This window comes from Cryptomeria japonica, chromosome 6 (assembly GCF_030272615.1).
Source record: "Cryptomeria japonica chromosome 6, Sugi_1.0, whole genome shotgun sequence".
NCBI classification, from domain to species: Eukaryota; Viridiplantae; Streptophyta; class Pinopsida; order Cupressales; family Cupressaceae; genus Cryptomeria; species Cryptomeria japonica.
This window is the reverse complement of record NC_081410.1, coordinates 591870676-591884575: the sequence shown is the minus strand read 5'-3', so window position 1 is coordinate 591884575 and position 13900 is coordinate 591870676. Positions and strand designations below refer to the sequence as shown.

At 35.1% G+C, this 13900-nt stretch overlaps 1 pseudogene; it reads left to right on the top strand.

The window, feature by feature from the left end:
- The first annotated feature begins 10814 nt into the window (after positions 1-10814).
- Positions 10815-11672, top strand: LOC131031486 (acidic endochitinase-like; annotated as a pseudogene).
- Positions 11673-13900: the final 2228 nt, after the last annotated feature.

Sequence of the window (13900 nt, the reverse complement as noted above, 5' to 3'; positions counted from 1 at the left end):
TTTCTGAGACTAGTTGGTATGTTCCTTGGCTGGCTATTTGATGCCATATCTTTAGTGCTGGTCTCTATTTTTTTTATTGTTCTAAAGGGTCAGGGTCTTCTCCCTACTAATATAATAAAAAAACAATCTTGTACAAGACAATGGATGTAGTTGAATGATTAAAGAGATGATAAATTATAATAGAACAAACCCCAATTAAGGTAAACCAATGAATCCTATTTATAAGGGTGGATCCTCCCTTATCTAATAACAAATGATAAATATAATCAACCAAAAATATATTCAATCTAACATATAGAAATAAAATGATGGTTTATATATATATATATGGTAATAATACATGAAACCATTCAATAATTTACTCTAGATAAGTAAATTTTATTTCAAAGTTATACCCGTGCAAGCACATAAATAAATTATTGAAACAGTAAGAAGTAAATGTGTATCTTCATTTCATTCAAGATGAGTGATATTCTAATGTTATGAATGAAATAATAAGAATTATATGTATAAGAATAAGGATTTGTCATCTATCAAAGCAAGAGATAATATGGAAGAATGATTAATGGTTGATGATTGACACTTTATGATAGATGGATTTGGTTTGGGTTATTCTAGTGATTGGTGTATTAGGGGATTGATTACCTTTATGAAATGGCCTAAGGTTTTTTCACTTTACACTTCAATTAGACACAAAATCTGAACACATTGGCACAAAAAATGAGTACTTGGACTAATTGGATGAGTAAGACCTTGGGAGCTTATGAAATTTATTTTATGAAGTATCGAGGGTTAAATTGATATGGAAGAATGTTTTGGGTCATTTTTTGCATATGAATTTAGCGCAAGCTGACACTTTAAATATGAAGAATTTATGAGGTGTTAGGTTGTATTGAAAGGAACAAGAAAATGAATTATTAATTTGCAATGTGTTTAGGTTGTTTGAATATTCACCTATGAGTATTGAAATTTTGCATCCCTTTTTTTCTATTTTAATGTGCATCTATAATAAGCTACATCGAAAGGGTTAAAGTTGACTAGGACAATATGTTAATACATTATTAGATGTAGAAGATTCTTTATTATTACTTTTAATATTATTATTAATTTTATTTAAGAATGTGGCTAGTACCTAAGATTTATTATCATGGTAGTGAATACTTTCTATGAAGATTACTATATTTTCTCGCATGATCATATGAGAAAAGTTTTAAAAAATCTCTAAAATATTGAATGGGTTAAGTCATAAAGGACTATAGAGATGGTTCTTAATATTCATTTTCTCTTAGGATCAATGATATAAAATTATAAACATAAATCATATGTAATAGCCAAGTTTAGGAAGGAGAACTTGTAGAACTTGAGAGAGAGAAGCCACTTTCTATTAAGGATATCTTTGACCATGATAAAGGAAATTATCATCCAATTGAGATAGTTGTGTATAGATAGCATTGGTCGTAACTAGTAGGCATGGAAAGAACATAATAGAGGTGTGGCTGTATTCTTGATTAGATTTTTTAAGTCTCGTTCTTATAAGTTGTCATGTGGATTTTGCAACCTTGTACCTTCTCAATTAGTATAGTTTTGATATAAATGTGTTGCTCTTCCATTTTGATTGAAAATCTCATTAGGTCATAGAAGAAAAATATCATCCTTATAGAAAAGTAGCATAGATTAAGTATGAGCCCCCAATGGTGTTAAGTATCTAGAGTTAACTGTCATGTTGATCTAAATTTGGACTCCTTGTCAATATTGATGCTGGGAAATCATTTCTAAGATAATTTTTAGCTTAGAGATGATTTTTGGAGTTAGAATAGTTAATACTATTATGTAATTTTTTTTAATTAAAAATATTGATAGAAATAATTTGTAAAAGCCGTATTATTAACATATTATAAATGACATGATTTTCCATAGTCTATGATATATTTACAAAAATGCTTCTGGAAAACTATATATGTTTTTTGTGTCAAAAAATATACACAGTTTCTCCAAAAGCAATCTTGTATAAATGGTTATAAGAAGCTAAACGAACAACGAATAAGCTACCATTTATGGGCAGGAATAAAAAAAAACAAAGAGGAATTTTAAATGTATGTTTTTGGCTATTGGTATTTGTTCAACTGAAAAAGTTAAACACAAGAAAACAAAGCTAGCTTCTAAATCTGACTTCTCTGGTCAAATAAATATCAATAACCAAAGATGTAAATTTAAAATCTACCTTTTTTTTCCTGCCCATAAATGAATAAATGATAGTGTATTCACTGTTCCTTAAGCTTCCTATAAGCATTTATAAAAAAAATCTTTTAGACATAGTTTTCAAAAGCATTTTTTATATAAATGTTTATATGAAGCTAAACGAAGAGGGAATACACCATCATTTATGGATAGGAACCAAAAAAAATTGGAAGATTTTAAATCTATCTTTGGCTATTTGTATTTGTTTGACCGGAAAAGTTAAACACAAGAAAACAAACAAAGCTTTTAAATCTACTAATCGGTCCAATTTAGACTTGCATAAGTATTTAAGCTTGTTCAATCTACAATTGTTAGCTGAAAATTATGTTTAGGGTTGGTTTTAATTGCAGCGTCCCACCATTATCTTTTATTTGATTAGCAACGAACAGACAGAACAAAGAAGATAATAATAACTAATCGAAAATAGTTTAAATGAATTCACAGTTTTTACACTTAAAAGGGATTTGTAGAATAAATTCAAAAAATGTCACGTAGCTAGAAATCTCTAAGTATATCCGCTGGGGTTCACTGCTGCCGTTGGACTGGTAGAAATTGTTTGCATCCTATTGGGGTGGCTATACATGTTCCGAGCGCATAAAGCTAGCTTTGATTTTGACAGTCAAGGGTATTCCGCTATCCCCTTGGGATTCAAGAAGTTTAGCTTTGCGACCACCGGTGGAATGTCATGCAAGCTGAAGGCAAGCACAAGCGAGGGAATGTGTGAACTCTAGAAGCTATCTACATAGAAGGAAGGCTAATGTTTTTTGCTTGCTCTCTTCCGCCTTTTTCCAAAAATTACAGTTTGGCAAAATTTGCCGCAATTAGGGCTTCTTAGGGCCACACCCCTAATCTATCTGCGACTGCTCCTGCCACAATTTCGCTTCATCTTTTGAGTCTGGGATGCTCCAATACGGTCCCCACATAGCCTGATGGTGTTGATCACGAAGGTTTGGTTGCAGACCAGCATTAAGATAGCAATTTTTGAAGATGGTCTATGGTTTTCTTTGCTTGTAAGTGGTGCAATATATGTTGATTGACTAGTGTTGAATTGACTGTGTATCAAGCAACTAGCAAAAGAGTCACAGCAAACAAAGAAGACACATCAATTCCACATGACAAGAAGGAATTGGTGAAATTGAAAAATTCTTTGCTACTATATAGTTTAAGCTCGACTACAGGGCAATGAATAGAACCATCTACCAGGCTATTCCAAGGAGCTCAACAGAGTGAATATTTGACAGTTAGGGTTTGCTGCAACAATAACAAATTTTTAGGGTTACAAATTTCAGTAAATGAATACAGTCATGGCCTATAGAAGGCATTTGGGTTCATGGGCAGATGTGGGTTGGGAAGACCCGCCTCATGTTCCACAGTGGGTCTACATGAACGGTAGATGGAAGGACATGGCAATACAGGTAAACTGGAGAGGAAATAACAAGGTTTTTTGACCAGTTTCAAAATACTTTCAAGGCTTCTTTCAGAATAGACGCAGTGTGGCATGGAGGCAGAATAACAATGGAAGGAGATTCACTCGAGGGTGTTTTAATAATGGTGAGAATCAAGGAAATTTTGAGAAGAAATTGAAGGGTTTTTCGGGGAAATGGTCTTTGGATCTGGGAAATCAACGAACGTTTGCTAGGGTCGTTAGCTTGGCAAATAAGGAGACTGTGGCTAGGGTTTCTGTTTCTTCACAACAGGTGGGAAATAAGGTAAATGTGAACCTCAATGAAGCTAGCCCAGAAAAGGTAAGTAAGATACCTACTGATCCTATTCTACCGGGGGTTTCTTCATCAAAGGTTTGGGCTCCTATCCCTTGTATTGATATTCTGGGTTCCTATGTCGATCAAAAAGTGAATTGCTTGCATTCAAATGCTATTTCTGGGGAAATTTGGGGTGATCAAATTAGTTTGTTAAAGCTTTATCATAAATTGCAAAAAAGATGGGGGGATATGCATTATTTTCACTTATTGTCTGTAAATGCTTTTATTATTGTCTTTGATTCTCCTTATTTCAGAGATGAGGTATTAAGAACTTCACATCATTGGTTTGGAACACATTTAATTTCAATTGCGGCTTGGAAACCTTTTTTTGTTCTTGCTTGGTCTAATTCGAAACTTATTCCTTTCTGGTTTGGTTTACCAAAAATTCCTTTTGAATTTAAGGATCCGGATGTTCTTGAGTAAATTGGAAATACTATTGGAACTTTTTTAATATCTAAAATGGACTTTGTGGAGGGGGAGGTTCTGGTAAAAATTTATGTTCTTATTAACCCTAACAATGTTTGCCCCCATACTTGTAATATCAAGTCTCGTGATGGTATTTGGCGTCAGTCAATTGAGAAATTAGATACAGAGCTTCTTAAGTCTCCTTTACTTTTGGATGCTCCGTTACTTATGGATTTTAAGAAAAACCAGTAGGTTGTTGGCTCTGGCACTAAATCCCTTAATAAAGATAGTTTGTCGGCGGGACCTTCGGTTGAAGGATGTGGAAATGTCTCTTCGCATAAATTGGTAGAAATAGGTCACATTAATCTTGAAAATAATCCATTGTGTCATAGTTCTAGGAAACCAAATGATCACACTTCAGGTTTGGTCTCACTTTCGTCTTTTCTAAAGACATTTTCTAATAACAGGGGTATAGTGATGGATGGTAATCCCTAGATAAATGAAGTAGATCATTCATTGACAATAGATTGCCCTAAGATGCCAAATAATCACATAAAAGGTAAGGATGACAATTTTCCTTCATGCACTCATAAAGAGGTTTTTGATTCTTAAAAGAATGTGAATTTAGATAAAAATGTAGTGATTGATATGGAAACTATTAAACAGGTACCTACCATAGGTCTTCCTAATGATGCTTCTTTAGTTTAGGAAATTAAGAATTTGGTGTCTAATAATTCCCCTCTGAATGTTGAAATTAATATGGCTAATGAATCTTCCTTAGGGAATAGTAATCCATCAAAGGTTGTCCCAGCTATTATGCCAGATGAGAATCTAGTTCAGCAAGTAAATGATATTTTTAACAATCATTCACATTAGATGGATGAGAGTATTACTGATAGAGTTGTTTGTTCAATTGAGAATGATTTGGGGGGTATAATCTCGACCCTTCCAATTTCGGAATCTACTAATCCTTTTGCGGTTTTGGCTACAACAAAATTAGGTTTTGAAGATAATCCAATTACCCCGGCTTCTCCAAAGTCATGCAAGAGTTTACCAATTGTCCAAACAACTCTGGTTTTTTCACCATCAGTGGTTTCTCCTTGGAGAGGTAGGCCTCCAAATAATCTTAAGACTCAAATGAAAATTGATGCTAGAATTCAAAAGACTTTGTCCCTTTCTCCTGCTAGTGGGCAAGGGAGGCGTTCGGTCTCTCTTGGTAGGCCTAAGAAAACATGCCTAACTCCTGTAAGTGTAAAAAGAAAGAGGAGTAAAAGATCTATGACTAGTCCTCCTATGACAAGGTCAGGGGCTGTGAAACGTAATTTGCAAGGTTGCTTTGGGGAAAGAAAAAATTCTCTAACTAATGGGAAGAGGGGAGCTTCAGCCTCCCCTCGAGGACAATGAGAATTATTTCTTGGAATGTTAGGGGCTTAAATGCCCCTAACAAGAGACACTTAATTAAGTCCTAGATGGATTTATTTAAGTGTGATATTTTTATGTTGCAAGAAACAAAGTTGTCAAAGGAGTCTGCTGATTCGGTTTTTTCATCTTGGAGAAGGTGGAATTTTTTTTTTCTCCTTCTTGTGGTGCTTCAGGAGGTTTGGCACTGCTTTGGAATAATTATAATATTGAGGTACAGATAGTGGCATCTGCGACAAATTGGATGTTGACTTTAGTTATAAGCAAGATTTCGAAGGTTAAATTCTGGCTTTTTAATATTTATGCTCCATCAAGAATTCAAGGGAAGAGTAAGTTATGGGGTGAATTAAAGGGGATTTCTTCTCCCTTAAGACATGGTTCCTTTATTATCTTTGGGGGTGATTTTAATGCTATCACTGATTTAGATGAGAAAAGAGGAGGTGTTTTCCCTAATAAAAAGATTATGGATGACTTTGGGGTTTTCATTTCTGATATGAGCCTTTTTGATTGTAAGTCTCAGAATGGGGTTTTCACATGGACAAACATGAGAAGGGATTTTTCTCAGATTGTTGAGAGATTAGATCAGTTTTTGTTATCTGAGAATTGGATTGATTTAGATTTTGAATTCTTTTCCTCTATTCTACTGGTCTCAGGTTCTGATCACTTTCCAATTTCCCTATTAGTTATTGAGGATAGGGCTTCTTTTAAGTCTCCATTTAAATTTGAGCCCATGTGGTTTAGGGATTCTTCCTTTTTGCCTCTACTTATGAAATGGTGGAATTTTGCTCCCTTTTGTTTTTGGGTCCTGTATGTTTCAGATTTATAAGAAGTTAAGTTATTTGAAATTGAATATTAGGGAATGGAATATCTTGCATTTTAAGAACATTTTTCAGGAGAAACAAAGGATTCAAGATATGATTGAGTGTCTTAATACTCATGTGCTTCAACATGGTATGGTGCCACAAGTTTTTGATGAATTAAAGTCACTAAACTTATAGCTTGAGGAGGTGTTAGCTAGAGAGGAAATCTATTGGAGACAGAAATCTAGAGAGTTTTGGCTTTCAGACAGTGATAAAAACACAAAATTTTTTCATTCTTCAACTAAGAGTAAAAGATGTAAGAATAGGATATCTTGTATTGAGTGTCAGAATGGGAATTTATTGATAGAGCTAGAGGATATTGCTTCAGAGACAGTTAGGTTTTTTAAGTTATTATTATCTTCAGAAAATGGAAATCTCAGCAATTATATTATATCTAATATTCCTCCTTTAGTATCTTTGGAAGACAATAAGATGTTGATGTCTTCCTTTTCCTTAGAAGAAGTTAAGAGTGCTATCTTTTCCATGAATCCGAATAAAGCTCCAGGACCAGATGGTTTTACTCCTTTATTTTTTCAGAAATGTTGGGATTTTGTGGGAAATGATGTTTTATTGGCTCTCGAGGAAGCTAGGAGAAATAGGTCTATTTTAAAAGAACTTAATACTACAATGATTGCAATTATTCCTAAAAAAGAGGATACTAAGACTTTTGCTAACTTCCGCCCCATTTCTTTATGTAACACTTTGTATAAGATATTTACGAAGGCAATTTCCCTTAGGTTGGCAAAAATTCTACCTAGGATCATTTCATTGGAGCAAGGTGGTTTTGTTCCTGGAAGGGAGACGATAGAGGGTGCAATTGTAGCACATGAGATGCTTCATTTTATTTCCACCCAAAGAACACCGGCCATGATACTTAAACTAGACATGATGAAGGCTTATGATAGAGTGGAGTGGGGGGCTTTATGTGTTGTTCTTGAGAAATTAGGTTTTTCCAAAGCCTAGGTCAAATGGATTCGTACATGTATTTCTTCTACAAGATTCTCAATTTTAATTAATGGTTCTCCTTGTGGTTTTTTCTCTTCCACTAGGGGTTTGAGACAAGGAGATCCCCTTCTCCCTTTTTGTTTATTCTCCTAGTTGAAACCTTTAGTTGGGCTATTAGGGCTGCTAAAGTGGGGGGGCTTTGGAAAGGTATAAGGATTCATAATATTCCCCAAAGTATTTCTCATTGTCTCTTTGCAGATGATACTCTGTTATTTGGACATGCTTTGTTAGTTGAGGCAAAAGTGATTAAAGGAATAATTCAAAATTATGCATCGTTTTCTGGTCAGAAAGTGAATGGTGATAAATCAAAGATTTTCTTCCTTAATACATCACAACTGGTTCAGCAGAGGTTGCAATCCTTTTGGAGATTTGAGACTGGAAATCTTCCATGTACTTACCTTGGGATTCCTTTCTTTGTTAAACAGGATAAGATTGGTTTTTGGGATAAGATTATTTTGGTCATTTCTAAAAGAATTCTCTCATGGAGCCATAGATGGCTAACTTTGGTGGGTAAAATTGTTCTCACCAAGTCTGTTTTGAATGCTGTTCCCATATATCTCATGCCTATTTTGAAGTCTCCAAAAGCAGTTATTGTTAGTTTACAGGATACCCTTAGAGATTTTCTTGGAACAATAATAAAGATGGCAAGAAAAAATTCCCTTTAGTTGCGTGGGATAAGGTATGTTTTCCTAAATAACTTGGGGGAACAGGAATTCGGAGTCTAGAGAATCAGAATTTAGCCTTTGCTAGGTTGGTTTGGAATTTATATGACAAGCCTAGTTCCTTATGGGGAGAGATTATGTTTGCTAAATATTTAAATAATGGACCGAGAGATACATTTTTAAAGTCTCAAATTTGCCTTCGGGTTCTGCCATTTGGAATTTCCTTTGTAAATGTAGATCAATTATTTTGCCTCATCTCTCATGGATTGTTCACAATGGTAGAAAGGTCGGATTTTGGGATGAAGTATGGAATGGATACACACCTTTGGTGAATATTAGGGATTGGTCTCCTCTGAACACTATTCTTTCTTCCCTTTGGGGTATTTTTGTAGCATATTATTTTGAAATTGTGACTACTGGACCCCTTAATCTAGCTAGATGGAAGTCAATTGATTTCTTAGGTTTTGATCAAAGTATGAAATTATATTTTGAGAATATTTTGGGGGATAGAATTGTAGTTCTTTCTAATTTTGAGGATGAACTTATTTGGACAAAGAATATTTCTGGTAAGTATACTGTTAAAGATGGTTACAACTCTCTTATGGTTGCTAAAGATTTATCATCCTGGCCTTATAAGTTGTTTTGGCATTTGACTTGTCTTCCTAAAGCTAGAGCTTTTGTTTGGTTGGCAGTTCAGGATAGAGTCCTTACAGGTATGAGACTTGATAGGCTTGGTATTACTGTTGTTTTCCCTTGTGTCCTTTGTAACAAAAATTTGGAATCTTCTTCACACTTGTTCCTACATTGTGATTATTCTTATGAATGTTGGCAGTGGTTGTTTGAGAAGTTAAATATATCCTTTGTTATTGGTAAGAATCTCATTTCCCATTTTAGATCTTGGCCCTTTATGTTTGCCTCATCTTTTTATGCATGCCTTTGGATCATATCTCCATCTATTGTGATTTGGAATATTTGGCTAGAGCAAAACAATAGGATATTTGAAAAAAAAAGTTCTCCTATGTCTGAGGTTCTATTAAAAATTGAGTCTTCAATCTCTAAGGTTGCTTTGTCATTTATTTATAAGAATTTGGACAATCTTACTTCTTTTTCACACTACGATAGTAGAGTTACTAGAGCTTGGAAGATGTTGTCAGTTTTACCCTCTCATGGTTCAATTTTAAAAAAGAATGATGAAATAGGTAAGAGATGCTCTACTAGATGGAAACCTCCTCCGCAGGGGCACTTTAAATAGAATTTTGATGGGGCCTCTCGTGGTAACCCTAGGTTGGCTGGGGTAGGCATGGTAATTTATGATCACAATGCAAATTTTATTCGAGCTAAGTGTCATACTATTGGTTTTAAAACTAACAATTATGCAGATTTTCATGCTTTGTCTTTTGGATTGGATATGTCAATCTCTTTGGGAATTAAGGATTTAATAATTGAAGGTGATTCTATGGTGATTATTCAACGTGTTATGAAAAAGAAATCAAATTGTTGGAATTTGCAATATATACTTGATCTAATTTTATAAAAATTAGAATTGTTTGAATCTTTTTTGTTATCCCATTGTTACATAGAAGTTAATAAGATTGCAGATTATTTGGCAAATTTAGCCATTGATAGCAATGCTAATTAGCGAGAGGTGGGTTTTGAGGAAATTCCTTCTAGGGTATGGGAAGATTTGTAGTAACAGTTATGTGATTTTCTTGAGTAATGTTGATGTAAAATTTTATGATGATAATTATTCCCGCTTTCCCCTTTCATTTCAAGTATTCATGTTCGTTGTCTGGAGGAGTGTTCGAGCTCATGGTATTTGATACAATAGTGTTTTTCCAAAGGTTTTTTGATACTTTCTTTTTTGGCAGGAAGGTTTTTGGCTCAAGGGATTTGGCACAGGGCTTTGGAAAATTCTGTCTTCTTCCATTGAAAGAAACTATGGAGTCTGCATTTGAAAATTATATGGGCTCTATGTAAAACTGATATTAATTGTGTTGTGACTGCATTTTGTATGTGGTTTTGCACAAGGTTTATAAACTGATCTGCTAGATACTATAGGTTTATTTTATGAGCTGTGACTCGAGGTTTTCTTCCCAGGGTTCTTTCCTCTGGTATGCTCTTTGAATCCTGTGTAAAAAAGAAAAAAAAATATTAATAAAAAAGTTTAGTGGAATAATCCACTTTTATTGAAAAAAAAAATAACTGTTAATAACTCGTTGATAACAGGCGACCACAACATTCTGCGTGTTCGAATGAACAAATGATTTGACGTTATGAGATATGAATGCGGTTTGGTGTGGGGTCTGGGAAGCCCACTCTATTACGAACCAAACGTGGAGTGATCAAAGAGATGACAGAGAAAGGAAGGGAGATGTATCTATATAGGGAAGAGAAACAGTGGAAAGGAAGGCAAGCAAGAGAGTGAGCAGTCTTAGTGAGCATACGATATGACTGAGATGAAGAGGATGGTGATGTTGATGGTAATGTTAGCAATGAGGCAAGCTGCAACAGGAAGCATCGTAATTTACTGGGGACAAAATGGTAACGAAGGCAGCTTTAGTAGCACTTGCTCGATAGGCAACTATGAGATAGTAATCCTGGCATTTCTGGCTACTTTCGGCAATGGAGAGACACCCATGATTAATCTGGCAGGGCACTACGATCCATACACGAAAGGGAGCTGCATTGGGTTGAGTAGCGATATAAAGGCATGCCAGAGCAGAGGAGTGAAGGTGCTTCTGTCACTGGGAAGAGGAGCAGGCAGCTACTACTTGAGCAGCGACATAGATGCCCAGAACCTGGCATCCTATCTGTGGGACAACTATCTGGGAGGTCATTCTCACTCCAGGCCCCTGGGAGACGCTGTTCTGGACGGGGTTGACCTGGACATTGAGGGGGGCACCACCGAGAACTGGGGAAGTCTGGCCAAGTACATCAAGGGTTACGGAGGAGGTAACAACATCTATGTCACCGCAGTTCGTCAGTGCCCATTCCCTGATGCATACTTGGGGACTGCTCTCATGACGGGCCTTTTCGACTATGTGTGGGTTTAATTCTATAACAACCCTCCTTGTCAGTATGGTGGGGACATCGTCAATGCCCGGAAGTAGTGGACCCCTTCTCTTCCCTCAAATGTCCAGATATACCTAGGCCTTCCCGCATCCTCTGCAGCTGCCGGCACCGGCTACGTTCCTCCACCCACCCTCATCTCTGATGTGCTACCTCAAATCCGCACCTCTTCCAACTATGGTGGAGTCATGCTCTGGTCTAGATACCATGACCTGCAAAACGGTTATAGCTCCGCCATTAAGAATTTTGTCTAGTCCTCCTCCTACTCCCTCGCTATTACCATACTATTTATCATCTACAAGCTGCTTCTTATAATGTAATTTGTATCTTACTATTGGGACAATAGCATATTGTTGTAATATTTGTAACTTAATTTTACTCGTAGAATGAGTGCGTATTTTAATATATTATAGTTTGATACAATTTTGTATGAAAAATATATCATAGTTTGATACAGTTTTGTATGAAAAATATATTATAAAATATTTATAACAAACTAAAAATTGGGGAGAAAGATTTCATGTTGTAAATATTGTCTGAGGTTGAGTTTTACTCTAACAAAAAGGACAAAATAAAAATCAATTAATCCACAAGCTTATCTCACTCATCGAGAAGGTCTTGTCCATTACAAATTAGCATCTGACCTATATGGTGCCTTCTTAAATAGCATATTCTGATTGTTGAGTTCTATTCCTACAAGGAAATTTTCTACTCTATAACAAACCAAGAACACCTCTTTCATAGGTCTACAAGTAGATAGAAGGCCAAAAAATTTGTGGACACCAATATGACCATTATAACCTAAGTTATATGAAAAGGTGGCTGATTATCATGTCTATGATCATTGAAGCTATGTCATTATTGATGTTTATGTGTAGGGGAATGACTCCTATTAGACGGAGTGGATAGGATACCTTGCATTCATTTCGGTGCATATCCTAGTGACCAAGAAGAGCCTATAGCTAAGAAACTTCTTTCAGATAGTTCATTTAATTACAACAAGATACGTTGCTTCCATTGTTTACTTACAACAGAGATTATAATAATCACCATTATAGTCAAAACAGTACTATGAATTTTGAAATTCCCAAATACTAAAATCTAGAAAGCTTGAAGTACAGATGCAACCTTTGTGTGAAGTTTCCCTTATGAATCCAAAGCCATTTTATCCTTTGAAATCCAAGAAACTAATCGAGTTTCAACCATTGATGTCTAAAAATTAATGGATTCTTTCCTCGAGTCCAATAGGTGAACACAAATGTTCAACTCTTCAGTATTGAGTAACTTCAGATTATAGCTCCGCCATCAAGAATTTTTTCTAGTCCCCCTCCTACTTCCTCACTACTATTCTTGGCTATAGCATCATTTACAACAACCTTCTTTTACAATAAGTTGTATGTTACTATTGAGACAGTAACACATCGTTTTAATATTCATGAAACATCACTTCTGTTGTGAGATTTGTCACCAAGATTGTATATCCCTACTCAAGACCTGAAGCTAACAAGATCCGATATACGATTAAATAAGTTTTAATTAAAGATTTAAACTTATTCTTATAGGCCACCAGCAATCATCATGCATCTTGCTTATATGCAAAGACCAAACATAAATATAAATAAATATCGATATGTTAATAGAGATATATACATGGGTGAAGACTATTGTATAACGATCCAAGATATCAAATACATGCATGACCAAAGATGATTATAACACAACAGATGGATGATAAACTATTATGAATAAATAGATCACTTATATGTATCCAATAAAGAAGAACATGGTGATCAACCAATTACGAAGTTGATCAACATCGATGTCACAAAATATATTGATCAGTCTTAGAAAATATCCAACAAGATATAATATGCAGATCGAACTTGTTTACAAGAGGATCAACTAAGGCAAGCATCAATCAATATTAATGATAAAATGACTTGAGCAATATCTATTTAAGAGAGATGATGATGATTAGATTGATAAAAATCATTAAGTCTACCGGCAGCGATATAGTTATCATCGACTAAGGCTAATAGTTATTGTTGAAAACGATTAAGAATTAGTTGACAACGGTTATGAATAACCAATATCAATTATATCCAAAACCCAATGGCAGAAATTAGTTGTTATGTCTTAAGATAAACAACAATTAGAGATTATGAGAAGAACACTAATCGGTACTCTTTGAATAACAAAGATGAAGAGATGGCATGTGTCTTACCAAGATGAAGAGATGCAACTCCTCTGTCTAGCAGGGCACTTCAACAATACATATTAGGAGCAACGCCTTTGGAGTTTGTATAATACGTAGAATAATTCCGGCAAGCAGCCTTTCCAGAAGATAATATGCAATCGCTACTGTCACACAACCATACATAACCGTCAAACATTCATATACAGATTGAAGGTCTTAACCACTTTGATGCATATCAATATAGCCTAGTCTATATGCGATATTAAGAAGGCCACGACATATCTA